The following is a 19,825-nucleotide window of genomic DNA, read 5'->3' on the forward strand; positions in this document are numbered from 1 at the left end:
TAAATTATTGCGCGGTTCTTTACACTGTAGCAGTTTAGTAGCTCAGTTGACTAAGGACTGGAAGAATGTTTATTTATTTTATTGGGTTATTTTACGACGCTGTATCAACATCTCAGGTTATTTGGCTTCTGAATGAAATGAAGGTGATAATGCCGGTGAAATGAGTCCAGGGTCCAGCACCGAAAGTTACCCAGCATTTGACCGTATTGGATTGAGGGAAAACCCCGGAAAAATCCTCAACCAGGTAACTTGCCCCGACCGGGATTCGAACCCGGGCCACATGGTTTCGCTGCCAGACGCGCTGACCGTTATTCCACAGGTGTGAACTGGAAGAATGTTCTGGTTTCAATCCAGTATGGGATTTTTCTCGTTGTCAAAACTTCCAGAACGGCCGTGGGATCCACTCAGCCTCTTGTAAATTGAGTACCAGGTCTTCCCTGGAATAATGAAATGCAATTGGAGTGTAGTGCTGTGCAAACAGCGGAGATTATCTAAACACAGAGATCTATCTCTACGTCCCCCCATTCGCCTTAATATGGTCAAAAGGGAGATAGGGTTAAGGTTGATATTTTTTGTAGGTTATTTTACGACGCTTAATCAACATCTTAGTTCATTTAGCGTCTGAATGGGATGAAGGTGATAATGCCGGTGAAATGAGTCCGGGGTCCAACACCGAAAGTTAACCAGCATTTGCTCATATTGGGTTGAGAGAAAACCCCGGAAAAAAACTCAACCAGTTAACTTGCCCCGACCGGGAATCAAACCCGGGCCACCTGGTTTCGCGCCAGACGAGCTAGCTGTTACTCCATAGGTGTGGACTAAAGATAGGTAATATTGTGATATGAGTAATATTGTGATAGTTATTTTTGAGAATTTATTACAATTTTACTGAGGCAGAGAAAGATCGGTTTTTTGCGTCAACGTATTATTATTAAGGGAATGTTCGTGGACACGTTTCTGCACAAAACCGATCCTTCTCTCGCCCAGTAAAATTGTATTAAATTATAAAAAAAAAACTGTCACAATATTACTCGTATTACAATATTACCAACCTTGACCCTATCTTTATCTTTTACCTTTCTATTACTTTTCTTTCCTAACTTCATTCGTTCTATTTCTTTGCACGCCTTTATTCTGTCCTTTTTCGTGATTTTATTTTTCAGGCTTCATTTTTACTGCTTTGTTCTTTTTTGAACTTTTTAAATGTCTTTTGTCCTTTTTCTTTCTTTTCCTCTATTTCTTTTATACTCATATGTATAAGCTTTGAGAGTAAATAAATGTTTCGTCTATGTTATATGTGTTTTTCATACAATATTCGTTATTAATTAATTCGGTCATTCATTTCTTCGCTCGTACAATCATTCCTCCCTCAGCACTACTTAGGAATATACAGGTACTGTCATGTAAATAGCTAATATTGGTTTTTGAGCAAAATTTTAGCTGAAGTGCGTTGTGACAAGAAATTAATCTAATCTTCAAAGTAAAGGTCATTAAATTACATCGTCGTTGTTCCTGCAGTAACTCCTATGTGCAAAATATAAAATTTTTCAGTAGGAAGAAAAAACACATTTATTCATTCTATGGCAGTGCTGCATAGGAGATAGTGAATTCTGACATTTTCGAAAGAAAAAAATATAATTAGGCCTGCATATAGGACAATTATTATTAAAGGAGAAAAATCCGCTTCGGCGCCGGGGATCGAACCCGGGTCCTTGGTTCTACGTACCAAGCGCTCTGACCACTGAGCTACGCCGAATTCAATCCACATCACCGGATCGAATTCTTCTCCTTCAGTGTTTCCCTTTGTGGCCTGACTCCAAGTTAGGCATATATGTTGTTTATGTACAATGTCAACTGCCATTATACTAGGGGCGCACTCAGCAGAGTGACTTGTTTGGCCGGGATTCCGCAGTTACATGCACTGCTAACTGTGAGAATATTATGAATTTATTAATTTGTTCTACAGAATAATATCTGTGATATTGACAATTAATATTAAAGGAGAAAAATTCGCTCCGGCGCCGGGGATTGAATTCGGCGTAACTCAATGGTCAGAGCGCTCGGTACGTAGAACCAAGGACCCGGGTTCGATCCCCGGCGCCGGAGCGAATTTTTCTCCTTAAATATTAATTGTCAATATCACAGATATTATTCTGTAGGACAAATTAATAAATTCATAATATTCTGCATATAGGAGATTTTATTTACTGTATCACTATTTAAGTTATTTAATAGAGCAAAAACCTGAAAACCGATAAATATGTCACATAGGAGTTATTGCAGGAACAACGACGACATGGTCTTGAGCCAACATCCCGCGACGGTAACAGTTTCTGATTTTTTATGCGAAGAATTTGGTGACATCCATTTCAACGGCATCCATACTATGGAAATTTCTTCTAAGCCGGTAATCGGCCTGAATGAAATAGACTGCAATCTGAAGCCGCAAGTTCAGGGCTGTATGTCGGGTGTTACAGCAGTTCGATTGCTCCCAATTCCTGGATCTTTTCCGTAGTTGTTACAGCGGTATGAGGACTCGTATTGCCCTATTGCAAAAAAATTCTATTTCTGTTAGCTAATGTCGAGTACCTCTCTCTCAAAGCATCTTGAACTCACTCTAGTGGTTGAGAACAAAGATCGGCATCGACTGCACGCCTGTTTGGAACAAACTTCAGTGAATCACACCTTCAAAATTCCACCAGACATATAAAATTTTGATTCCGAACTGATTTTGTTTAACGACAACTTTGGCAGCGTGACGCGGATCGAGCCACTGTTTTGAGATGTCAGAGTTGCGGTAAAATACCCACCTTTCATCACAAGTAGCAATTTCTCTATTAAATCTGTCATCCATGGGATAAACGATAAGCTGATGACAGATATCCAACCTGTATTGAGCCTGTTTAGGTGTCAATTCATGATCTACAGATCTACAACTTCTATATGATTTCTAAGCATCTTAATGTGGCTGTTTATTGTATCTTTTGAAGCACCAAGTTCTTCTGACAACCTACGAGTACCTTTTCGTGAATTTTCTTCCAAAACTCTGCGTGTATTCTCAATATTCTATACCTTAATTTTCTAAAACGTTGTAAATGTTTAATGTCTTCTTCTCCATTATTGAAAAGCTACAACCATCGTTATGCTACACGCTTATTAACGACACCTTGAACCTTGACTTCACATATTTTTAGAGCCGTGGCACCAAATTTATAATTTAGTTTCCAGTAGGATATGCGATAATAACAATAGCATCCTGTAAATTACATTGCCCAATTAAAAGCAGTCATTAAAATCTTACAAAACGACAAACTTAAAAAATCGATATTAGTTATGAGGCGATCTTAATAATATGCTTTTCTTCAATTGTTGTGCTCTGTAGTGTCTAGTTTAAAAAAGAATGAGATATTAATGTAGGACCTACTTTTGCGGATTACATGTTACATTTCGTCAATTTTATTATTAGCCCTAACCTACATTATTTTAGCCTATTTTATTTCATTTTTAAGATGTGAACATGACACAGGCCATCCAATTACAATGTTTACTTGTAACTACAATAATTATTAAATGCAGTACGTATATAAAGTTATGAGGACAAGGACAATCTAATGATATAAATACAATAAACAAAAAAATATAAAGATACTTATATAGGAACAGACGCTGAAACAATTCTTTAGCTGAATTTCAATAATAAATGTTAGTTTTACGCCTATACATATGGCAATTAAGATATAGCAAGAAAAATCCTTAAATAATATGTATCAAACATCATAGAATTGTTATGTTACTAAAATTAATATTTAAAACTTGCTATTTTTTTTAAATGTGATACGCATTATTAATACGGAATGTACAATTATTAATATTTATAGCAATTTGGATATCACATTCTAGATATTTCTCACACGCGAGTCTAAAACGAAGCATAAGACACAAACCTTGAAAGGAAAAACTCACTAGCGGACAGTATCACCATTTATTATGGTATATTCTAAAATAAAATCCTGCAATTGCAAGTACAAGTACCTACACTAGTCCAATATTTTACATACGTTATTATAGCCTACATAAGATAGGCCTATGTGTTATTGAATTTTCAAAGAAAACATAAGCGGATAAGTAAAACAATAATAAAAACTGTTATAAAATATCTCACCTGCGTGTTGAAATCTACAGCTGGTTTCGTGATTGAATCTCAAGTTATACTGCACCAATATAACACTTCCATGTACACTCCACACCTTAAATAAAACAGATAGACACGGGATATATCAGTAAAAAAAATTAACAGATTCAAGCTACGAGTATAAGCTCATGCATTAAAATATTACATAAAATTAAAATTTTAACATATTGATTGAAATGCAAGTAATAACGTCCTTATAAACAGGATCGGAATCATAGAATAACTCGACATTTTGTTTGTGGGGAACAAGATTATTTACAGGCAAAGGAATACAAGATTATGAGACTTATTCCGAATTAATCATTATACAGGGTGATTCAGGACCTCTGCAACAAACTCTGGGGATCGATAGATCTCGCAATGAGGATAATTTTTCGTAAAACAACACGTTCTCCGATGCTTTGTGTAGAAGCTACGCGACATCGAAAAAAAGTCAGGTTTTTAATGATATTTACAGTTATTTATAAAATGAATTATTTATTTATTTCTTCAAGTAGCCTTGCGGACAGGTTACAAGTATCCCGTTTTTTCATTTTATTGGGTTATTTTACGACGCTGTATCAACATCTAGGTTATTTAGCGTCTGAATGATATGAAGGTGATAATGCCGGTGAAATGAGTCTGGGGTCCAGCACCGAAAGTTACCCAGCATTTGCTCGTATTGGGTTGAGGGAAAACCCCGGAAAAAACCTCAACCAGGTAACTTGCCCCGACCGTGATTCGAACCCGGGCCATCTGGTTTCGCAGCCAGACGGGCTGACCGTTATTCAACAGGTGTGGACGTGTTCCGTTTGAATGGAGCGCTCTTCGGAACACGCTTTCGCTGCTCATAGAGGTTGTACCCTTCACGTTGTGAGGGAATATGTGATTCAACATAACGTCCCATCGCACTTTAACCTGGTTGTATGAGCACATCTGAACAACATCTACAGGGAGCAATGGATAGGGAGACCTGTTGCATGGCCAGCTGATCACCCGACTTCACGCCCTTAATTTTTTTTTCTTTTGGGACATGTGAAGTAATACACACTCGATTTGACACCAGAGAGGAACCGACTATGCGAATATTAGCTGTTTTTTATCAAATTCGACACAGGCCAATAACCACTGCTACGACGGTGTAATGAATGTCATCAGGTTCAGGGTAGACACTTTGAACATCTGTATCTTGTCAGAAAACATACTTGAAAAATAATTAATTGCATAATTGTTAATGTCACTAAAACCGGTCTTTTTTCAATGTCGCTTAGCTTCTAAATGAGGCATCGGAGAACATGAATTGTTTTACGAAAATTGATCCTCATTGCGAGATCTATCGATTTGTTGCAGAGGTCCTGAATCACCCTGTAGAAGTCGATTAGGTTTCGAGAACAAATTCAGTGGTCACCGAAATACGAGACTCTTAGGATAATTTATTAAAGTTACACGATAGAAATTAATCTCGAGTCTAATGCAAAATAATGACAATGATGATGATGATGATGATGATGATAATCTAATTCATGAGAATGTAAGAAGTATAAATAACCGTATCATGCACGTGAAATCTAGCAGCCTGTCAAAAAGCTATTCAAAGGCAGGTTTTTGGAAGCTATTTGTATGTCCAGTACTTCGTATTTATTGCGAGAGAGTGTATATTGGGGCTATTCTCACGTCATTACTGTTAGCCCTTAGTAGTAGCACAGTTCTTCCTAACATTAGTACTAGCGTGGGTTGTTACTATATTCCAGTTAATAATACTTAATGTTTTGGACATAATATTCATTTTATTATGCGATATTCGTCTAGATATTATTAAAATGACCAATTTGTAAGTAATTTTCAAGTATTAAATATAACATTATACGTTTAATAAGTCAAAATTTAGTTCGATAAATTTTATTCCAAAAGATCTAACATTAGCATACGCTGCTTCATCAAATCATTTTCATTGCCCTTGCACACATTCAGGATACACTTACACGTAATCAAGACAATTAATTACATTCGAAAATAAAGGATATCAAAAGTAAATTGTTTTAATTCACTCTGTTACTGTTATGACCTTCCGAACTTAACGAAGCATTTCTCACAAGCCGACAACAATACCTATTGCATTCAAATCTAACGAGACAAATCTGGCTTTTTCTGTCTCTACACAAAACTTAAGACATTCTTGAAAAGTACTGAAACTCACAGCATTTTAAACGAAACAATTTCCGATGTACGATGTTCTAAATAGATGTGGATGTGTGTACACTCCGCGCGAGTTCTTCAGGTTTAAAGAATAATGAATTCACAACGTTTCGAAGACTGGTTCTATTTTAGTCTTCGCTTAAACAAATTTGGTGAGAAGGATGTCTCATTCGTTATTGTAGTTCAAACAGCTAAATCCGTCTGTTTATCTATCCAACTTCCTCATCCCATACTTATCACATAAAGACAAAGATAGAGCCGATCTTCGAAACGTTGTGAATTCCCCATTCATGAACAGCAATGGAAAAATTCCAATCTTTCCGTCTTCTAAACAATGCACCATTGTTTTCTCCCTCTTTTAGATCAACAGTTCGCAGTTGTTTTCTTATGCAGTGCCTATTTATAAATTACTTTTTAAGAACGTTTTGTTTGCCTCGTTTTAACGGTGACAACGTTTTTTCGCTCTTTTAAGCATTCAGATTATTGTATTGTGTTTTTTGTTTTCTGAAGAATTTTAGATAAGGGCGCAAATAGCCATTGTAGCTGACGCGCCCTTTTTAAACCCCACTAACTAACTTTAAGAACGTTTCGTCTTAATGATTTTGGGAAGTTCTTTTCTGAGAACCATCGCAATGACTTACCGATGCATCGTAGTAAACACAACGGGACGCCTGCAGCAGTTTGTTCCGACAATACGCAACACACTGGAGTCAGAGGGGCTGCCGGAACGCAGAAGCGATGTTTATACAGGTGAACTAAGAAATGTTACGTATAATACATTAAGAGGGTTACCTTATCTACGCTGAACTCAGGAGAATTAAATTTTTTTAATAAATTGGGAGAATAAATATGCGAATTAAAAAGAACTTTCAGTATGCAATTGAGACAAACTCAGGAAGAAGGGGAAAAGACAAAGTAGGAGCCCATCCGGCTCCTTGCAGAGTGAGATATTTTCCCCTAACTCAAAGTTGAGAAAAATTATGATGCTGCAAAATTGTCAGTTGAGATATTTTCACGGTTATTTACGTTTCTAGTATTCCTATGTCGAAAAGTGATTCGTAGCATGCCGTATCTGTTTGTATGTATGCGAGTAATTTCAGAGAAAACTAACCTATAGCATTTTGATTTACAAAAACAACAGCTATCACCACAATGGATCAGTGATAGCGCATTGGCCTTGTAAGCTCCGAGGTCTGGGTACTCCCTGAATTTGTAATATGCGTTGGGAGAGCTCGTGGTCCAGGTAACACAAGGGTTTTGGGATTTTCTTCGGGTGTTCCAGTTTCTTGTGATATTCCAAAAATTCTTTACATTCATGTTTTATTATGAGTGTAATTTAGATCCACCGCCTGTTGTGCACTGTGAAAAGTTTCTGACGAATAAGAGGTCTACGATTCTAGGTGCTAGCGACATCTGTAATTAATAAATGGTTACTGGTGACACCACTTTATTAAAATAATTATTTTTTGCTACTGATTTATCTGAACGAAAATTTTAATTATGATTAATTAATTTATATTTGCCAGTTGTTTTGTTATGTAGGCCTAATGTTAATTAGGCCTATAAGTTTCTTACAGTGGAAATCGACTAAATAAATAAATAAATAGACAGACAGACAGACAAACAAACAAATAAATAAATAAAATAAATAAATAACTAAACAAATAAATCTGTGAGACACACGCACACATATATTCGGGACGGATAATGACAAGTTAAGGGTTCTGTATTAACAAAAAATACAATACAAAATTTAAAAAAATGAGTTACATACGGGATGTTGTACTTTTTGCAGCTCTCTACCTACTGATTTAATCGGTTTGTGCAAATCTTGTCTAATTCCTCTTCCATAGAACTCAGAAAACTACTATCAAATGCAAAACTGTCCATATCCATAACGGTTTTTCCTGACAAATCACTTTACCTGGATAAGACGAGTTTTGCATTTGATAGCCTCAATTATAATTTTGTGATCAAATTGAGGATACCACATATATTCGGAAATCATGAACGTTAAATATGATGTTCCTTCTGAGGATATTTGAAGTTCTTACTGCAAACATTTTACAAAGCTGTTATTTACTCAATGTCGGTTCTACCATTATTTCTTGAACTTTTATTTACACAATGAATCGTACCAGTTAAAACAGTAGGCCTACACATAATATTCTCAGAAATGTTTCGCTCACAAAAAATATAGGTTGATTTAATACCAGTACCTCAAGCCCGTTAGTAGAGAAAATTTTTAAGTCTGTTGGTTGTCGCACCGGCATGCCCATATTAATGGTTTAGGGCGAGCATTTGGAAACATGCCAGCTGTTGGGGGTGGTTGTTACGTTCTGTAAATGTGTCACTTAGTGACACCAACTTTTAGGTACATGTACACGCACTATGAAAGTCGATTATGTGGAATACATTAGCAGAAGTGTCTTAGCCAACTCGCAACGCAAGAGAAACCAGTCTTTTTTGGAGAAAATTGAGTGAGTAAAGATGTGATTTAAACTACCTCAGTTTTACACGTTCTTACACGGATGAAGTATTTGGTGTGGAAAAGAAATCCTATCACACGTAGAAGATTTCTTCTTCTAACCCTCCTCCTCTTCCATTTTCCAAATTTGTGCGACTACCTTCCAATATTCCTGATTACCGCTTACCACTCAACGCGGCACTTCATCCATAAAACGTTACAAGGTTAGATCTGCTCCTAGATTTGTGCATTCGTCAGCAGTAACAGCAGGTCGGAATCCTTGTCAATTATTTATTCGATCGATTGCCCTTCCACGTAGCCGAGAGGCGTCCTCTACCCATCTCTCTCCAACCCATTTATTCCGTCTCCAAAGCCCCCTCTACCACCCGCACAGGACTTTATAGGGCCGTGAGATCGGAGTAGTCTTACTGCAGCCCCGAGTAATGTGAAGCCAGTGGATTTATAGGCCAGTTGGAACGGGCGTCTGGGGAGACATTCCAGGGGACACCGAAGAGGCGGCTCCTCGTTAAAGATTCGATTCCAACTCTTCCCACCCTCCCTCTTTCCCTTCTACCCCTCCTTCTCTTTCAGCATCGGGCAATATCTCCTCCGCGACTTCCAGTTCGCCAGGCGGCGGTATTGGAGCCCGGCATAGAGGAATTACAGTAAGATTTGTATATAAGGAGCTCTGATATGTGTGCATTATCTCAATACCAGATGACGCTATTTGTGACCCAGAAAACAAACTGCATAATTCTGGAGACTGTTTTGTACCGATAGACAGGATCTGATTTGTTTTGTTCAGCAAAGCGATCGTCATGAACCAGTTTAGCTGGTGTCCTCGTTCGGCTTCTTTAGTGCTTTTCACTTTCACGTCTTACAAAATATTACGATAGTACAAAACTCTATTTCAAGGTTTTGACTGATATACACTTCTTTAACATAATATTTTATATCGAAAAATTAATCCGTCTATCCGTCTATCCTTGTGCACTCTCTCTCTTAAATTATTGACAAAATTAAAAAAAAATCTATTCTGAAAATATCTACATAAAATAAAACAAATTTTGCTGGGAAAATAAACTTCAATATTATAAGAGTGTTTTTATGCATGCTATCTCTTTGTTTCTCCGCCCGTACGCCTACAGAATTTTTTTTCTAAATTATTGTTTTTATTCAATACCTATAAATCAAGTTACCTGCTGAAAAACAACTGAAACAGATTTTTTTTTCAGAAAACATCATGCAGTTATATGAAGTTATTTTAGACTATCTATCTGTCTGCTTCTCTATTATCTGGTCGTCTGCCTGTCTGAAAATACTTTTCTATTCTGATGTAGAATAAGTATTTGTTCGCGCTGCTTACAGGGAGCCAACAAACTCGCTCAATGTCCCATAAAATTAGACGAGATTAGAAACTCTACTGTGAGAGTACTAATAGAGATAACTAAATCAACCAGCCAAGATCAATGTTTAATATGAAATCACCATATGATTCACGTTTCGTTCAGAGTTACAGTACAAATCATAAAATTAGAAAAACTCTCTCGAAAATGGCGGCAAATTGACTTTGCAGCTGTCACATTGAGTCCTTTTCTGGCAATTAGACATCAATTTTACAAATAATTTTCTCATAACCAAATTGTGATGTATGATGTAAAAGACACGCCCATAGGAAATTTTCAGTCTCTGATATAAATTAGAGCCCAATTCATCGATTTTCCAAAATTAGGTCTACATCATATACGGCATCGATATTTTCTGGAGTGTTCACAGAAACATGTCTTCCAACATGATGTTATTCTTGATTTCAGTTTTCATCTCTTAAATTCTGCAACCTACTCATACGGTGAATGCAAAGGATAATTACTTCTCAATGTATCCATCACATTTGCAACACTTTCCTTGTGGATCAATATTTAAAAACATACTTATATTCTCACCAGACGATACTCATTTTTGGTCAAAATTCAATTTTTTGTCTCGCATATTGTTTTTAAAAGTCAAATGCTTCTAGTAGCTTCTCTTCATTTCGTTGTAATGTCCATGTTACTGTTCCATATAATGCCACAATCCACACAAAGCACTTCTCTAGTCTCTTCCTTAATTCTTTCTTTAGAGATTCGCAGAATTTTTTTTTTCTATTAAAAGTTTCCTTTGCTATTGCTGTCCTCCTTTTGACTTCCTGGCAGCAACTCATGTTACTGTTTATAGTACACCCCAAGTATTTGAAGTTGTCCACTTGCTCTACTGCCTCATTTAGAAATCACACGTTTACCTACTTTATTTTTCTTCCGATAACAATGATCTTCGTCTTGTTTGCATTTATCTTCAACCCATACTGCTCACAGCTGTCATGCAGCTCCTGTAGCATACCCCTTAGTACTTTAAGGCTGGTTCACAATAAACCGAGAACGGAAACGACAACGGAAATATTGTTAAAATAAATGTATTTAAATGTGAGCATTCACAATTAACGAGAAGCTTACAGGAGCCCGGGAACGAGAACGAGAACGTGAAAATTAATGGTTAATATCCACATTTAAATACATTTATTTTAACAATATTTCCGTTCTCGTTCTCGTTTCCGTTCCCGGTTTATTGTGGACCAGCCTTTATAGGTACCAGGAACCCTGACAACTTGTATTTACGTTAAATAAAATATGTATAAAATCTGTTATAGCCTAGTTTCGTTACTAAATATGGAGCAACTTTTTTTTCAAACAGCATAGGCTATTCTTTTCCATGGTAACCGCCTTCGTTTCTGTTTATAATTGAGGACCGTTTTTGCAAAAACTTGCTAACTGAAAAAAATAAATTTTACAGGAGAGACAAAAAACTGAATGAAGACAAATAGGTTATAGGTACAACCATCACTCTTTGACACACTATAATGAAGAGAAATAATTCAATTTTAGTAAGATAACTTTAACATCGTGTAGAGGCCTGCTTTATGTTAACGAATCCACCAAAATTTCAATTTTGCAAATTTTGCAGTTAGCAAGTTTTGCAAAAACGGTCCTCAATTAGGGTCCAAAGCTAATACTGTACGTATATATCAATACCCCTTAATATACGAACGCATATTTGCACACATTCACGTACTCACATGCTTCGGTATATTATCTGTCATAGAAATCCGTCGCCTGTTTATATATTTAGTTATGTATGACATATTTCACTTCATGGGTAGTTAAATCTGAATGTTCCAAGTCTGAAATGTAAGACGGATGTTTAAAACCATCTCATCCGAAGTTAAATGACTCAACATGTTTGGTAAAAGAGAATTAGTGCTTTCAGATATTCTGTTCAAGTATCTGAAGGCATTTTTAGCAGAAGATTTGTGGAGTGTGGCGATGAAGTGGAAGCTGTGATTGCTAAAGAGGCAGACGGGGATTTCTACTAGGATCAAGTCGTTCATAAACTTGTGGCACACTTCGATAGTGCCTCAATGTCTATGTTGCCTACGTAAAAGCAAAGTAAGACATCAAGTAATTATGCAATAAAAACTTTGTCATATTCCCCTTTTATTTTTGTGACCAAGCGCGTCTTTCTTCGTTATGGCCATCGCTCAATTTGTGGTCACGTGAACTGAAATAGATTCTTGGCCTCATTCACAAGTCCCTTCCATAATAATCTGTTATGTGCATCATCCACGCTTCCTCCTACCAGATAAAGATCAGATATTGCTTGATCTTCCCATCCATAACGTGGCCGTTGTAGGAGTCTTTTTTATACATGATCTTTTATCAGAACTTTCCGAAGTAAGGTGTATTCCTTCTTCGATATACTTGTACCAATCAATTTATATTCCTAATTCTGACGAAGTAATACACCTAATGTAATACGTATATGCATACACATTTGAACATATATATATATACAGTAAGCTTACACTCATACATAATTACGGGCCTGTCACAGACAGGCGAAAACAGAAGTCTTCAACCTACCGCAAGATATATCAGAGCTCGTATTGAAATCCGTTTCTTCATATTTTAATCTTCAAAAATAGAACACAATTGAAGGGTTGATAGGAAAAACAACTCATGTCAGTTTTAGCCAAAAATGAGATATTGGTACTAATGGAAAGCTAAAATCATGTGGCGTCTGTGTATGCTTAAAATACAAGCAATATATTTATAAAGCATTGGGGTATTTATACCTATACTTTAAGTTTCTTATCCTTTTACATAATGAGATATAATGTTTTTCCGCTCCCCTGAAAAAAGTGTTTTTTTGACATGGGTTGTTTTTCCTATCAACCCTTCAATTTCTGAGCATCATTAAGGGACAGATACGAAGAAAAACATTACAGCATAATAACCTGACAAATGACAAATATTAATACTTAATGATGCCCCTACGCTGTTCCGTGTATTTTGTACGATATTTAAATTATTTAGGTGCGACTGCAGCTGCTGCCGCTTATCTTGATGAAGTATTTCTCTTCTTAGTTTTCATTTTATATATCTAGAATGGTACAATGTAAGTTGAGTTTATTAAAAGGTCCTGCTAAGAAACTTCAAAATCCAAGCTACCATAGTCAAGGTTTCATATCAACCTAACCTCAATGAACAATCTCACTACCAGTTTATTTCAAGTTACATATCAGTCCCATACATATGGCAATAATCATAAGTTATCCTTGAAGTAAATCTTTTCACGCATGGCCAACTTTTCTTTTGATTTAAAAATTGGTTAAAAATTTGAGAAATACTTCAATGACTCGCCACTCTACAAAGGTCAGTACTTCTTTCCCATTTACAAGGCAAGTATAAAAACATCCTATTGTAGGTGTTTCAGTTTTACGAGTCCCTGCAGTCTTTATAAAGTGATTAGAGTGGGTCATAATATTAACTTATATATTTTTGTTTTAAATTTTTCGATTTTTTCTACATCACGAAATAGGCCTATGTTAACACTCTTTTGACTTTAAAGCGGCAGTGAAACATTACAGATTCTTAAAACTCTGTCATTCATTTATTCATTCATGCATGGTCTTTCACTGTAAACCCAGCTTTCTCCATTCTTTCCTATTTTCTGCCTTTCTCTTTGTCTCCCCATATGATCCATATTATTATCTTAATGTCGTCTATCATCTGATATCTTCTTCTGCCCCGATCTCTTCTCCCGTTCACCATTCCAGTGCATCCTTCAATAGGCAATTTCTTCTCAGCCAGTGACTAACCAATTCCTTTTCTCTTTCTGATCAGTTTCAGCATCATTCTTTCTTCATCCACAGTTTCATTTCTTATTCTGTCTGTCCCATTCACACGTTCCATTCTTCTCTATATCCATATTTCAAATGCTTCTATTGGCTTCTTTTCACTTCGTCGTAATGTCCATGTTTCTGCACCCTACAGTGTCACACTCCACACAAAAGCACATCTCTAGTCTCTTCCTTAGTTCTTTTTCCAGAGGACCCCAGAAGATTATTCTTTTTCTATTAAAAGCTACGTTGGTCATTCCTGTCCTCCTTTTGATTTCCTGGCAACACTTCATGTTACTGCTTATAGCACACCCGAAGTATTTGAAATCGTCATTTAGAATTCGGAAATTTACCTTCTTTATTTTTCTTCCCATGACCATGGTCTTCGTTTTATTTGCCTTTTTCTTCACCTCATACTGCTCACAGCTGTCATTTAACTCCAGTATTATATGCCTTACATCACCTCCTCTTCTGCTAACAATGCCATATCATCAGAAAATCTTATGCAATTTATTCTTCTTCCTCCTACTGTCTCTCTTTCCATGTTCTGAAAACAGTTCTTCACTAAATTCTCCAATTAGATGTTGAACAGGGTAGGTGTTAAAGGACATCTTTGACGTACTCCTCTCTTTATTTCACTTCCTTCTGACTTATCTTCTCATACCCTGACTTTGACTCATTGTTTCATATAATGAAATATAAATCCACACCAATTTTCTTTAGGATACCCATCAGTTCATTCCAATTCACTCTGTCAGAAGCCTTTCTAGGTGCACAAATACTATATATATATATATATATATATATATATATATATATATATATATATATATATATACTCCTTTATTCTTCTCTAGTTATCTTCCGCCGATAAAACTCTGTCAGTCTGCAATAAATTCCTGTCCTGATATTTTCAGCTTAAAAACTTATCCGCTATTCGGTACACAAATCAAAATAGCCTACTTTTTGTCGTTTCAAAAATAAAGCGGATATTTTTAATTGCAAAGACTTGTAGACAGTCATTCATTTCAGTTCAAGAAATTTTCCATTACACTATTTACGTAAAGATTAATTTTTGGTCCTACAGAATTTATCTCTTATGCTAACAATGGTTATTAGAGGAGAAAATTCGCTCCGGCGCCGGGGATCGAACCCGGGTCCTTGATTATACGTACCAAGCGCCCTAACCTCTAAGCTACGCCGTAGTTCAATCACAGTACCGGATCGAATTACTCCATGTTCGACATAGATATTAAGTCAACTGTCATTATACAAGGAGCGCACTCAATTGAGTGACTTGGTGGCCAGGATTCCACAGTACATGCACTGTTCGGTGAAGAATCTATGTAAAGATTAATTTTTGGTCCTACAGAATTTATCTGTTACGGTAACAATGGTTAAGACCACAAAGGGAAAAACACTAGAGGAGAGGAATTTGATCCATTACTATGGATTGAACTTCGGCGTAGCTCAGTGATTATAGCTCTCGGTACGTAGAACCAAGGACCCGGGTTCGATCCCCGGCGCCGGAGCGAATTTTTCTCCTCTAATAAAGATTGTTGCCATAAAAGATACATTATTTAGGGCCAAAAATGAATCTTTACGCAGATTCTTTTCCCAACAGTGCATATGCTGTGGAATCCCGGCCAGAAAGTCACTCAATTGAGTACGCTCCTTGTATAATGGCAGTTGACTTAATATATAGTATGTCAACATATATGTGGAACATTGAGTAAGGCCACAAAGGGGAAAACACTAGATAAGAGGAATTCGATCCGGTACTGTGGATTGAAATTCGGGGTAGCTCAGTGGTTAGAGCGCTTGGTACGTATAACAAAGGACTCGTGTACGATCTCTGGCGCCGGAGCGAATTTTTGTCCTCTAATAACCATTGTCATGCTATTTGTTAAACAGTTTATAATACTTCTGTTATTTAAAGAGAAACGTTAGGAGGAATAGACTTTCCATTTTTATGATCTATTTTTACGATCCTGTGGACTTTTTATTCTAAATTTTAACTTAAGTATCTGAAGAGTTTTCGGTAAATCTATGTACATCACAAATTATACACTTCTTGTTTTATTTAAAGGACAAAGTAAATAATTAAAGGTTTGCTTTAATATGAATATTCTGTACCAATTTCTTAATGTTAGCAGAAGGTCTCTATTTGAAGGATTCTTACTTGAATCTTCGACCACGCTCTATGTAACACGAGGCGTCTATACTTTAATTAAACGACAAATTATAAAACTATAATTTATTATGTTTCATATTGGTATAAAGCTTTGTGGTACCGTCTAGAGACGGTGGATAAATTTTCAATTATAGATTATATGCTAGTCATCTAATCTGCAAAGAAGAACAGTATTTTTTTTATGAGTATTTTGTACCACTCGATAAAATCTTCAGTCTGTCATAGATTTTAATATTTCTTATCTGAAAAGTGTTGTGACAATGTTAATTTGATATAAGATGTCAATAATATTATTTAAACAGTAAAATAAAAAAGTGTACGTTTTGAGTTTTTATGAAGCCTTGTTCTAACTTACAGAGAGATTTTTAACCATGTTCTGTATAATACAAGATGTTAATGCTTGTCATTTAATCCGCAAAGAAAAACCGTATATGTTTTGCATTGTTATGAGTTTTTTGCAAGACCCTGTAGAGCCTGCAGCCTCGTAACCGCACAAAGGCAGGCGTGCGGAGGCTATCAGAGCTGCCGAGCTCCAAGATGGTGTGGCAGCCCCCATCCCAGGCCGTAAATAACTGTCACATGGAGTTAATACCTGCAGTAAATGTCACGTTCACCGTCAGCTGCGAACGTCGCACAAGAAGCGCTCGTCAAAAGAATCACCCAGAAAGTAATTGTGCTCTATTGCAACTCATTGATCCCTCACAACGGCGTCGTATAATTAATTACATCCGAACCAGCAAGATGAGCAGAATATCACGTGCAAATAAGTTTAGGTGAATTCATATTGTAACTTCGTTTAGTTATAGCTATTCAATTAACACAATTGATAGCGGGATACCATGTAAGGATCACAGCTGTCATGTCGTGTGTATAAGGTAGGAGATTATTGAATGTTTGCACCATTTCATAAAAGCAGAACATCTACCTTTTGGAATATCCTTTCGGCTGCATGACTTGCAACTGTAGGAAAACAGAAACATACATTTTGGATTCGTTACGAAGAACTGTAGTTCAATTGCGTACAATAGAAGGGTCTCCCACTTCCTTCCTGGCCACCGGCGTGGCTCAGTCGGTTAAGGCGCTTGCCTGCCGGTCTGAAGTTGCGCTCGGGCGCGGGTTCGATCCCGATTACCTCGTTGGGTTTTTTCCGAGGTTTTCCCCAACCGTAATGTGAATGCAAGGTAATCTATGGCGAATCCTCGGCCTCATCTCGCCAAATATCATCTCGCTATCACCAATCTCATCGACGACGCTAAATAACCTAGTAGTTGATATAGCGTCGTTAAATAGCTGAAAAAACTTTCTTCCTCACTGATAATGAAGCTAATAATAATAATAATAATAATAATAATAATAATAATAATAATAATAATAATAATAATATTTAAACATCTATCCTGTAATATATGAGGCCGGGTAGCTCAGTTGGTAGAGCAGCTGGCTACGGACGAGGTTCGATCCCAGGTGGTGACAGGATTTTTTTCTCGTTGCCAAACTTTCAGAACGGCCCCGAGGTTCACTCAGCCTCCTATAAAATTGGGTACCGGGTCTTTCCCGGGGGTAAAAGGCGGTCAGAGCGTGGTGCCGACCACACCACCTCATTCTAGTCCCGAGGCCATGGAAAGCATGGGGCTCTACCTCCATGCCCCCCAAAGGCCTTCATGGCATGTGACGGGGATACCTTTACCTGTAATATATATAACCATTCAAAAATGGAGAAAATTGAACCTTGTACTGTTAACAAGAATTATTTGACAAATACTTCTTCGGTTTATTTTTTTTATTCCTTTCTGACATTTCTCGGGAGGGAATTCCAAAGTCGAGGAACAGTTACAGTGAAAGAAGCTGAGTATGAGGCTGTTCGGTGGGAGGAAATGCATAGTATTGAGAAGTGTTCTTATCGTGTGTCTAGATTATGATGGGTGAATAAATTTTGAAAATGAGAAGCGAAATAGACCGGAGTGAATAAATGCAATATATGAAAGAGAATATATAATTCCGTAACGTTGGATATTTCTATATTTATGACGTGGTGTGAAAACCCATTCACTCTACTTTGAACACAGAGAAAGTCTCAAATGATAATGAAGTTTGTCTGCGGTCAATATGATGTCCTGTGTTCTCAGTCGGAAGTCTTATCTCATGTACATTATTGTATAAATTAATGTGAACAACATTGCCTTCCAGAGACTTTTAATTTTATATTATTGTTAGCACTTCAAATCATCTGATTTATTACTTCAAATTAGTACAGCTACTTTATAGCCTTTGATACTGTGAAACAGCTTTTATTATTAATGGAATTTTGTAGAAATTATTTGCTTCTTACCTTAGTAACAGAACACATGTAACCAAAATTGATAAAAATTTTAGTAGCACTCGAAATATTAACATCGGTGTCCCACAGGGGACTGTCCTCGGTTCAATTTTGTTTGTAATATACATTAATGATTTGTTGGAAATTAATTTAAAGAAATTCAATGCTGAGATATTTTCGTATGCGGATAACATGGTTGTTATTTTTCCAGGTAAAACTTGGGATGATATCTACTTTAATGCAAATAATGGCATCACATTGATTAAAAATTCGTTTGATTCCAATCTACTTGTCTTAAATCATTCTAAAACTACAGCTGTACCATTTTCTTTGAGATCTGTTGGTATGAAATCTTCTGATTCGATCTTGCATTTAAAAATTCGTACATCCAATTGTTCTTCTAATAGTTGTAACTGTTCTTTTCCAAATGAATCTCTCAAGTTAAGTATCTCGGAATAATAATCCATCAATATTTACGTTGGGCTAAACATTTTCTTTATCTGTGCAATAGATTAAGAAAAATTATTCACCATTTTGTCATCCTATGAAATTACTTGACTGTCCATAATTTACGACTGATTTACCTCGCATTAGTACAAACTACATTACAATATGGCATTATAGGATGGAGTAGTGCTTATAGTACCTCCCTCTTGCCAATAACTCTGCTACAGAAAAGAATAATATAAATATGTCTTAATAAACCTCTGATTATCCTTAAAAAACTGTTGCATTCAGAATTCAAGATAAGTTTATTTGACTTCCATCAAATTTATAACAATATACTCGTATTGTTGAATTTCTTACATAAAGACCGAAATATATTTAATTTATTTTCACATAAATATAAAACCAAAAGATCAGACAACATATGTTTGACAAAACCTAAATGTACCACAACTGGAACACATAATCACAGTAGCAACTTCGTGAAGGACCCTGTACAACAGGCCTGGGCGTCGGGAGCGGAACTAGACTCTAAACGGGGACGCTTAATATTCATCCGTCACTGAATCAACGCTGCGCGGTGTTCGGCGGGGAAGAAAGGGGATGAAGAGAAATCATATGGCTCCCCGTGAGAGAGTAGAATCCGCTCTTGCTGCCCAGCTCTGCTGTACAACCTGAAACAAGAAATTGTGGAAAAGAACAAATGAAACCCAGATCATGGAACAAATTTTGAGAATGAAGTGGAATTGCACGAGACACAGTTTAATAACGATTAGCTCAGTATAATAAAGAACACTACATTGGAATCCAGAAGCGAAAGG

General features: G+C 36.5%; 1 protein-coding gene and 1 non-coding gene across 2 annotated transcripts in view; one reads left to right on the forward strand and one right to left on the reverse strand.

Moving 5' to 3' along the window:
* The window catches only part of Tmtc2 (Transmembrane O-mannosyltransferase targeting cadherins 2), a 1,115,694-nt gene that overhangs the window by 610,056 nt on the left and 485,813 nt on the right, over positions 1–19,825 (forward strand). The window lies entirely within an intron of this gene.
* Positions 1,684–1,756, reverse strand: TRNAY-GUA (transfer RNA tyrosine (anticodon GUA)). Its single transcript has one exon. It is a non-coding gene; the product is annotated as a tRNA-Tyr (tRNA).

The sequence above is a fragment of the Periplaneta americana genome, chromosome 9 (assembly GCF_040183065.1).
Source record: "Periplaneta americana isolate PAMFEO1 chromosome 9, P.americana_PAMFEO1_priV1, whole genome shotgun sequence".
Taxonomy (NCBI): domain Eukaryota; kingdom Metazoa; phylum Arthropoda; class Insecta; order Blattodea; family Blattidae; genus Periplaneta; species Periplaneta americana.